The sequence below is a fragment of the Bison bison genome, unplaced genomic scaffold (genome assembly GCF_000754665.1).
Source record: "Bison bison bison isolate TAMUID 2011002044 unplaced genomic scaffold, Bison_UMD1.0 scf7180017864063, whole genome shotgun sequence".
NCBI lineage: Eukaryota > Metazoa > Chordata > Mammalia > Artiodactyla > Bovidae > Bison > Bison bison.
In genome coordinates, this window is record NW_011494635.1 from 9,747,896 (window position 1) to 9,758,350 (window position 10,455).

The window sequence follows — 10,455 nt, forward strand, 5'->3', positions numbered from 1 at the left end:
TCAAACTCAACATTCAGAAAATGAAGATCATGGCATCCGGTCCAATCACTTCATGGGAAATAGATGGGGAAACAGTGGAAACAGTGGCTGACTTTCTTTTTTTGGGCTCCAAAATCACTGCAGATGGTGACTGCAGCCATGAAATTAAAAGACGCTTACTCCTTGGAAGAAAAGTTATGACCAATCTAGATAGCATATTGAAAAGCAGAGACATTACTTTGCCAACAAAGGTCCATCTAGTCAAGGCTATGGTTTTTCCAGTGGTCATGATGGATGTGAGAGTTGGACTGTGAAGAAAGCTGAGCACTGAAGAATTGATGCTTTTGAACTGTGGTGTTGGAGAAGACTCTTGAGAGTCCCTTGGACTGCAAGGAGATCCAACCAGTCCATCCTAAAGGAGATCAGCCCTGGGTTTTCTTTGGATGCTAAAGCTGAAACTCCAGTACTTTGGCCACCTCATGCAAAGAGCTGACTCATTGGAAAACACTCTGATGCTGGGAGGGATTGGGGGCAGGAGCAAAAGGGGACGACAGAGGATGAGATGGCTGCATGGCATCACCGACTCGATGGACGTGAATCTGAGTGAACTCCGGGAGTTAGTGATGGACAGGGAGGCCTGGGGTGCTGCGATTCATGGGGTTGCAAAGAGTCAGACACGACTGAGCAACTGAACTGAACTGATAGGCAATTAACAAACAATGTGATAGTTTCAGGTGAACAGTGAAGGGACTTAGCCATACTTCATTTTTTCAACTTAAATTTTTACTTTTATGTGTATTCACAGTTTTGTTCCACTACCTTCTGCCATTTTTCATAGAAGACTCCTTTCCAATAGCACTGTATACACATCACTTTCTTGGGATGAAGACCAACCTTTGATGTGGTTGGTGGTGGTTCATTTCATTTGCCCCCTGATCTCTTCCATTCCACATTATTGTACAGAACCACTTTTTCATCACCTGTCACAATTTGTTTTAAAAATGGAACATTTTCATTATGTTCAAGTAGACAATCACATGCAGAAATATGGTCAAGAAAGGTTTTGTTTTTTTTTTTTTTGCTTAACTTCAGTGGAATCCAAATATCAAAGTAATTTAATAACTAAGCTGGTGCAAATGATTTTCCTTGCTTGATCTGGTTATTTTGAGTATGTCACCCGTCTCTCACATGGTACAACGCTGACTGTTCTCAACAATGTTAATGTCTCAATTTGATTGCTGTCAACTTCAACTGGTCTACCTAACTGTGGTACACAATCCAGCAAATCTCCAGCATGAAATTTTGCAAACCACTTTTGACATGTTCAGTCAATCACAAGACTTTCTCCATACACTGCAAAGATCTTTTTTTGTATTTCAGTTGCATTTTTATCTTTCTTGAAATAATAAAACATAATATGCTGAAAATGTTGCTTTCTTCTTCCCTCTTCAACATTAAAATGTCTACACAAAAATCCACCATTTTTTAAAAAAAACCTGCACCCTGATATGACAGCTGTCACAATACAGTCTAACAAAATTGTTTTGAATGAAGTTAAAGAGAACTAAGCACTACTAGAGCCATCTTACAGGAAAAAAATGAACAAACCTTTTGGCCAACCCAATACTAAAGGGGACCTAATTAAATTTAAAAACTTCTGTGCAGCAAAGGAAACCATTGACAAAACAGAAAGACAATGTACTGAATGGAAGAAAATATTTGCAAATGATATGACTGATAGGGATTAGTGTCCAACATATAGAAACAACACATACAACCCAACATCACAAACACAATCCAATTAAAAAATGGGAATAAGACATGACTAGACAGTTTTCCAAAAAGGACACACAGATGGCCAACAGGGACACGAAAGAATGTTCAACATTGCTAATGATTAGAGAAATGCAAGTTGTAGAATCACAGTGATATATCACCTCACACCTGTCAGAAATGCTACCATCAAAAAACACAACAAATGTTGGCAAGGATGTGGAGTAAAGAGAACCCTCGTACTCTGTTCAGGGGGAATGTAAATTGGTGCAGCCACCACGGAAAACAGTATGGAAGTGTCTCAAAAAACTACCACATAACCCAGCAATTTCAATCCTGGGTGTGGGAATTTATATATAAAGTAAAGTAAGGTCGCTCAGTTGTGCCCAACTCTTTGCGACCTTGTGGACTGTAGCCCACCAGGCTCCTCTGTCCATGGGATTCTCCAGGCAAGAATACTGGAGTGGGTTTCCATTTCCTTCTCCAGAGGAACTTCCCGACCCAGGGATTGAACCCAGGTCTCCTGCATTGCAGGCAGACGCTTTAACCTCCGAGCCACCAGGGAAGACTCAGTTATATATATATATACATACACACACATATATATATAAATGCCCCACTAATTCAAATACACACTAATTCAAATACCCCAATACATACACACACACTGGAATACTACTTAGCCATAAAAAGAATGAAAATTTGCCATTTGTAACAACATGGATGGATTTCAAGAATAAGTAATCAGAGAAAGTGAAATAGTGTATGTTACATATATGTAGAATATAAAAAATGAAATGTGGCCACAACAAAAAAGGAAGATATTAAAAAAACTAATGGTTACCAGTGAGGAGGGGGAAGATAGAGTTAGGGAACTAAGAGGTACAAACTCTCATGCATAAAATAAATAAGCCCCAAGGATGTATTGTACAACATAGGGAATATAACCAATATTTTGTAGTACCTGTAAATGGAATATAACCTTTAAAAATTGTGAATCACTATGTGTACACCTGTAACTCATGTAATATTGTATGTCAAGTATACTTCATTTTTTTTAATGAAAAAGAATAAGGAAGAAATGAGTAACATAATTATTGAGGTGAATCCAACTGATAAATATCAAAATCTGCACCCTGGAGACAGAGTATACCTTCTTTTCAAATATGCATAGAAGTTGCAAATAAACGTTAAATTCTAAAAAGTAAAAATATTAGCCAATAATCTCTCATCACAAAGCAATAAAGCCATAAATTTTAAATTAATATGTAAATAGCTCTTATGTCTAGAATCAAAACAAAAAATTTGATATATTACTGATGAGCTAACACTAGTCCTGGGAAATTCAGAACATCATTGTAGATTACAGTTGGATGGAGGGTGGGGTGGAGCTATGGGAATCACGTAACAAATGAAGTTAGGCCTAAATCCATCTTACACTGGTGTTGCCAAAATCTTGCCTCTCTGTGCACCAATGCCAAAAAGAAATATGGAGACAAATATGGAGACACAGAAAGAGCAGCTTTATTGCTTTGCCAGGCAAAGTGGGAACAGTAGGCTGGCATCTCAGGAACTGTGCCCCGTTTCCCTGGTGAATAGAGAGAGGTGATATAGTCAGGCAGGGGTATAGGCTTCCCAGGTGGCTCAGTGGTAAAGAATCCACCTGCCAATGCAGGAGACACAGGTGACATGGGTTTGATCCCTGGGTAGGGAAGATCCTGGAGGAGGAAATGGCATCTCACTCCAGTATTCTTGCTGGAAAATCCCATGGACAGAGGAGCCTGGCGAGCTACAGTCCATGGGGTTACAAAGAGTCAGACTTGACTTAGCAACTAAAGAACAACAACAATGAAGTCTCCACTAAAGACCAAAAGGAGAGGGTTGGGGAGCTTCTGGGGTGGTGAACATGGGGAGATTTTTGGGCAATAGTGTGGAAGCTCCAGATCCTTCCACCGTAACTTGCCCTATGCATCTCATCCACCTGGCTGTCCCTGAGTTACATCCTTTTACAATAAATAACTATTCTAGTGAGTAAATGGGTTTCTGAAGTTCTGTGAGGTCCCCTAGCAAATTACTGAAATCCACCGAGGGGATTTGTGGGAATCTCTGATGTACAGCCAATTAGAAGCACAGATAACCTGGGTTTGGGATCTGCATTTGAAGTGGAGGGCAGTTTTACAGGACTGAGCCCTTCACATGTAGAATCTGATACTATCTTCAAGTTGATAGTGTCAGAACTGAGTCAAATTGTAGGACATCCGGCTCATGTCCAGAGATTTGCTTGGTGGTTTGGAAAAATTCCACCCCACACACTGGAATTGGGTCCAGGACCCAAATAGGCTCAGAGCAAGAGAACGCTCTCTAGTTGGTCCAGGCTGCAGTGCAGACATCTTTGTGATGTTGCTGCCCTAAGTTTGTGTGTCAGATTACTCTACAGAGGCTGGTCCAGGCAGGTTCTCATACACCAATCACGACACAGACTTCCTAGATTGGCATAAAGCCAGGTACTCTTCAGCAAATAACTATACCTCCTTTTCAGAAACAGCTCCAGGCTTTCTACTGAGCCTTCATCTACTGGCCACAGGATGCTAAGAGGTATTCTCTGATCCATAAGTCATAACATTGAGTGGGTGTGGCTGCACCCATCATAAAGTGATATGGAAGAACAGGCCCAAGTTGGTCCCAAAGGCCCAGTATATTTTCAGAAATGTGACTTGCACTCCCAGTGTGTCTGATCCTGTCATACTGCCCTCTCCTTCTGTATCTGGGGCCTTATGTAGGAGTTAGCTGACTGAGAGGGAAACAATTTGAGCCTGGCTTACAGATGGCTCTGCATTAAGTCTGGCACTAGCCAAAAGCGATCTGCTGGCATATTAGGGAATCTAAGGAGAATGCAGTGCTCTGAAGGACACTGAGAAAACAATTTTTTCCCAGTGGGTACAACTGCAAGCATACGTCATATGGATTAGCCAGTCAGGACAGATAAGAAACAAGCTGGTCACACCTGCACTTAACTCACACTCTAATTTCAACTACTGTTCTCATCTCCCTCATGCTCTCTGCTTTAGTCACACTGGTCTCCTTGCTGGTCCTTGTACAAACCAGGCACATTCTTACCAAAGAGCCTTTGCATATGCTGTTTCTTCAATGTGATATGCTTTTCAACCAGAGGGCCACATGGGTTGTCCCCTCAATTCCTTTGGGTCATTATTCAAACATTACCTTCTTAGTGACATCTTCCCTGGACATTCTGTTTAGAATTGCACTCCCCTCAATCCTTTCTTCATTCTGTGTTGAAAATCTAATATACTACATAGTTTATTCATCTTGTTTATGTCTATTTCTTTATCTCACTAGAATGTAAGTCCCATGGGGACAGGGACTTTAAACTATTATCTTCACTTTTAAGCTGTCTGTTCCTATAACAGTATCTGCATTGACAGGCACTCAGTAAATACTTGCTCAATGCATGAAAGTCAGTCTGGGGAAGAGGCTCGTGAAAAAGCTTCTCAGAATATACTCCTGAGTTTGAGAACACCTGTATCCTCATGAATGTGCACCAACGGAGCTTCACAGCTAAACGGATGTCAGCTAGTCTCTTCCTCTAGCCATATGTGACCAGGGGTTGCAGTTAGGCATCTGGTCAACAACATGAGTATCCCTTTAACAAAACTGACCTAGACTTCACCATTGCTGAAGGTCTAACTTGACAGCAGAGCTGCTCATCTGAGACAACACAGCACCAAACTTCAGGGGGATGAGCTTACCACTTGGTGACAGATCAGTTACACTGGACCCCAAAAGGGTAGCAATTTGTTCTATTTGGAAGTAAGATGAGAGCTTATTTTGGATAGGTCTCTTCTTGCTGCCTTACTTCTTTCAGCAATGCCATATGTGACGTTACTGAACTTATTTACCACCAGGATATCCCACATATTATTTCTCACGAAGGAAGTCATTTTACGACTGAAAGAGTAAGGCAATGGGTTGAAGTTCATAGGTACTGTTTTTACTATGTACCCCATCATCTAAGAGCACCTGGTCTTAGCAAACACTGGGATGAAAAATGGAAAATCTGCTATGCTGCCAGCTAGTTGATCATATCTAGCAAGTCTGGGTAGTGTCCTACAGGATAAATTATCTTCTCCAGGCCAGTGGCTTCTTTATGGTGCAGTTTCTCCCACATCCAGAATACATGCATTTAGGAACCAAGGTTAATCTAGGAAGATGAACTCCCCAGGTAGGTAGATGTTCAATATGGTACTGGGGAAGAGTGGAAAAATAGCTCCAGAAAGAGAGCTGGGCCAAAGCAGAAACAATATTCAGTTGTGGATGTGTCTGATGGTGAAAATAAAGTCCAGTGATATAAAGATTACTGCATAGGAACTTGGAGTGTTAGGTCCATAAATCAAGGTAAATTGGAGGTGGTCAAGTGGGAGACGGCAAGAGTGAACACTGACATCTTAGGAATCAATGAACTAAAATGGACAGGAATGGGTGAACAATTCAGATGACCATTATATCTACTACTGTGGGCAAGAATCCCTTAGAAGAAATGGAGTAACCCTCATAGTCAACAAAAGAATCTGAAAAGCAATAATGGGGTACAATCTCAAAAACTAAGAATGATCTCAGTTAGTTTCCAAGGCAAATCATTCAGTATCAAAGTAATTCAAGTCTCTGCCCCAACCACTAATGCCAAAGAACCTGAATGGTTCTATGAAGACCTACAAGAACTTCTGGAACTAACACCAAAAAAGGATGTCCTTTTCATCATAGGGGACTGGAATGCAAAAGTGGGAAGTCAAGAGATGCCTGTAGTAACAGGCAAGTTCGGCCTTGGAGTACAAAATGAAGCAGGGCAAAGGCTAACAGAGTTTTGCCAAGAGAACATACTGGTCACAGCAAACACCCTCTTGCAACAACATAAGAGATGACTCTACACGGGGACATCACTAGATGGTTAACACTGAATTCAGATTGGTTATATTCTTTGCAGCCAAAGATGGAGAAGCTCTATACAGTCAGCAAAAACAAGACTGAGAGCTGACTGTGGCTCAGATATGAACTCCTTGCAAAATTCAGACTTAAATTGAAGAAGGTAAGGAAACCCACTAGGCCATTCAGGTCTGACCTAAATCAAATCACTTATGATTCTAGAGTGGAGGTGACAAATTCAAGGGATTAGATCTGGTAGACAGAGTGTCTGAAGAACTATGCACAGAGGTTCATAACATTGTACAGGAGGTGGTGACCAGAACTATCCAAAGAAAAAGAAATGCAAAAAGGCAAAGTGGTAGTCTGAGGAGGCCTTACAAATAGCTGACAAGAGAGGCCAAAGGCAAAGGAGAAAGGCAAAAATATAGCCAACTGAATGCAGAGTTCCAGAGACATAAGAAGGCCTTCTTAAATGAACAATGAAAAGAAATAGAAAAAAAAAACCAAAAAACAGAATGGGAAAGACTGGAGATCTTTTCAAGAAAATTGGAGACACCAAGGGAATATTTCATGTAAAGATGTGCACAGTCAAGGACAGGCACGGTAAGGATCTAAGAGAAGCAGAAGAGATTAAGAACACATGGGAAGAAAACACAGAAGAATTATATAAAAAAGGTCTTAATGACATGGATAACCACGATGGTTTGGTCACTCAACTAGAGTCAGAGATCCTGGAGTGTGAAGGCAAGTGGGCCTTGTGGTCAGTCACTTCAGTCATGTCTGACTCCCTGCGACCCCATGGACTATGGCCCACCAGGCTCCTCTGTCCATGGGATTCTCCAGGCAAGAATACTGGAGTGGGTTGCCATTTCCTCCTCCAGTGATAAAGTATGAAGTGAGTGAAGTGAAGTTGCTCAGCCGTGTCCAACTCTTTGCGATCTCATGGACTGTAGCCTACCAGGCTCCTCTGTCCATGGGATTTTCCAGGCAAGAGTACTGGAGTGGGTTGCCATTTCCTTCTCCAAAGTGGGCCTTAGGAAGCATTACTATGAACAAAGCTAGTGGAGGTGATGAAATTCTAGCTGAGTTATTTCAAATCCTAAAAGATGATGCTGGTAAAGTGTAGCAGTCAATATGTCAGCAAATTTGGAAAACTCAGCAGTGGCCACAGGACCGGAAAAGGTCAGTTTTCATTCCAATCCCAAAGAAGGGCAATACCAAAGAATGTTCACACTAGTGTACATCTGTAATCATTTCACATGTTAGCAAGGTAATGCTTAAGATCCTTCAACCTAGGCTTCAGCAGTATGTGGACCAAGAACTTACAGGTGTACAAGCTGGGTTTCAAAGAGGCAGAGGAACCAGAGATCAAATTGCCAACATGCATAGGATCATGGAGAAAGCAAGGGAATTCCAGAAAAATATCTACTTTTCATTCGTTGACTGTGCTAAAGCCTTTGACTGTGTGGATCACAACAAACTGTTAAACATTCTTAAAGAGATGGAATACCAGACCACCTTACCTGTCTTCTGAGAAACCTGTATGCAGGTCAAGAAGCAACAGTTACAACCAGTCATGGAACAACAAACTGGCTCAAAATTGGGAAAGGAATATGTTAAGGCTATACTTTGTCACCTTGCTTATTTAACTTATATGCAGAATACATCATGTGAAATGCTGGGCTGGATGAAGCTCACACTGGAATCAAGATTGCTGGGAGAAATATCAACAACTTCACATATGCCCAGATGATACCACTCTAATGGCAGAAAGCGAAGAGGAACTAAAAAGCCTCTCAATGAGGATGAAATAGCAGAGTGAAAAAGCTGGCTTAAAATTCAACATTCAGACAACTAAGATCATGGCAACTGGTTCCATCACTTCATGGCAAATAGAAGGGGAAAAAGTAGAAGCAGAGACAGATTTTTATTTCCTTGGGCTCCAAAATCATTGCAGATGGTGACTGCAGCCATGAAATTCAAAGACGCTTGCTTCTTGGAAGGAAAGCTATGACCAACCTAGACAGCATATTAAAAAGCAGAGACACCACTTTGCCTACAAAGGTCCATATACTCTAAGCTATGGTTTTTCCACTAGTCATGTATGGATGTGAGATTTGGACCATAAAGAAGGCTGAGCACCCAAGAATGGATACTTTTGAATTGTGGTGCTGGAAAAGATTCTTGAGAGTCCCTTGGACTGCAAAGAGATCAAACCAGTCAATCCTAAAGGAAATCAACCCTGAACATTCACTGGGAGGATGGATGCTGAAGCTGCAATACTTGGCCACTGATGGGAAGAGCCAACTCATTGGAAAAGACCCTGATTCTGGGAAAGACTGAGGGTAGAAGGAGAAGGGGGCAACAGAGGATGAAATCACAATGGACATGATTTTGAGCAAACTCTAAGAGATAGTCAAGGACAAGGGAAGCCTGGCGTAATGCAGTCCATGGGTTTGCAGAGAGTCAGACACAGCTTAGTGACTACACAGCCACAACAGTTTTACAAATAGGCTTCCCTGGTGGCTCAGTGGTAAAGAATTCACCTGTCAATGGAGGAGACTCGGATTCCATCCCTGGGTCAGGAAGATCCCCTGCAAAAGGAAACCCACTCCAGCATTGTTGCCTGGAAAATCCCAGATAGAGGAGCCCGACAGGCTACAGTCTATGGGGTCACTAAAGAGTTGGACATGACTTAGCAAGTAAACAACAACAACAAATCTTACAAATATCTCCTGGAATGGCTAGCCTCGGGGAGGGTATGTATTAATTTCTTCTCTCCTGTAGCCATTCACATTAGAACAAGGTCCTGAATAAGGCATTTTGGTTTAACATTCAGGCAGAGGGCAGGGTTCCCCAAGTTGACCATTTTGTGCGGACAGTATCCTTTTAGTAAACAAAAGCAATGAGGAGGAAAGGTTAAAGTTAAAAAACAGATCCAACATAGAGTCAGTTCTTCTCTGTAACCATTTCCCACTGTCAATGACCATTTCACAATCTTGTGGAGAAAGGAGCAATGACTGTTCTAATTGTTTCCTGTTGTGTCTTGTCATATGGATCTCTCTGGGCATGTCTGCCATCAGTGCCAATGTTACAAATATTGCTTCTTGGACTCCCCTGGTGGTGCAGTGGAGAGTAATCTGTCTGCCAGTACAGGGGACATGGGTTCAATCCCTGGTCTAGGAAGATTCCACATGCTGTGAAGCAAGTAAGCCTGTATGCCACAACTACTGAGCCTTTGTGCCTCAACAAGAGAAACCACCATGATGAGAAGCCCTTGCACTGCAATGAAGACCCAGTGCAGCCAAAAAAAAAAAAGCAAATGTTGTTTGTTTTATGTGTATATGGAAGTGTCTCATTTACACCTGCAGAATTAAAAAATATTTACAACTTAAGAGTTATATTTTATTTGGCAGGAATTTTGAGGACTTCAAACCTGGGAGGCAGCATATCAGTTTAAGCAATTTAGCACTTTTCTATGTAAAGGAGAGTGAAAAAGTTGGCTTAAAGCTCAACATTCAGAAAACGAAGATCATGCCATCTGGTCCCATCACTTCATGGGAAATAGATGGGGAAACAGTGGAAACAGTGTCAGACTTTATTTTTTGGGGCTCCAAAATCACTGCAAATGGTGACTGCAGCCATGAAATTAAAAGATGCTTACTCCTTGGAAGAAAAGTTATGACCAACCTAGATAGCATATTCAAAAGCAGAGACATTACTTTGCCAACAAAGGTCCATCTAGTCAAGGCTATGGTTTTTCCT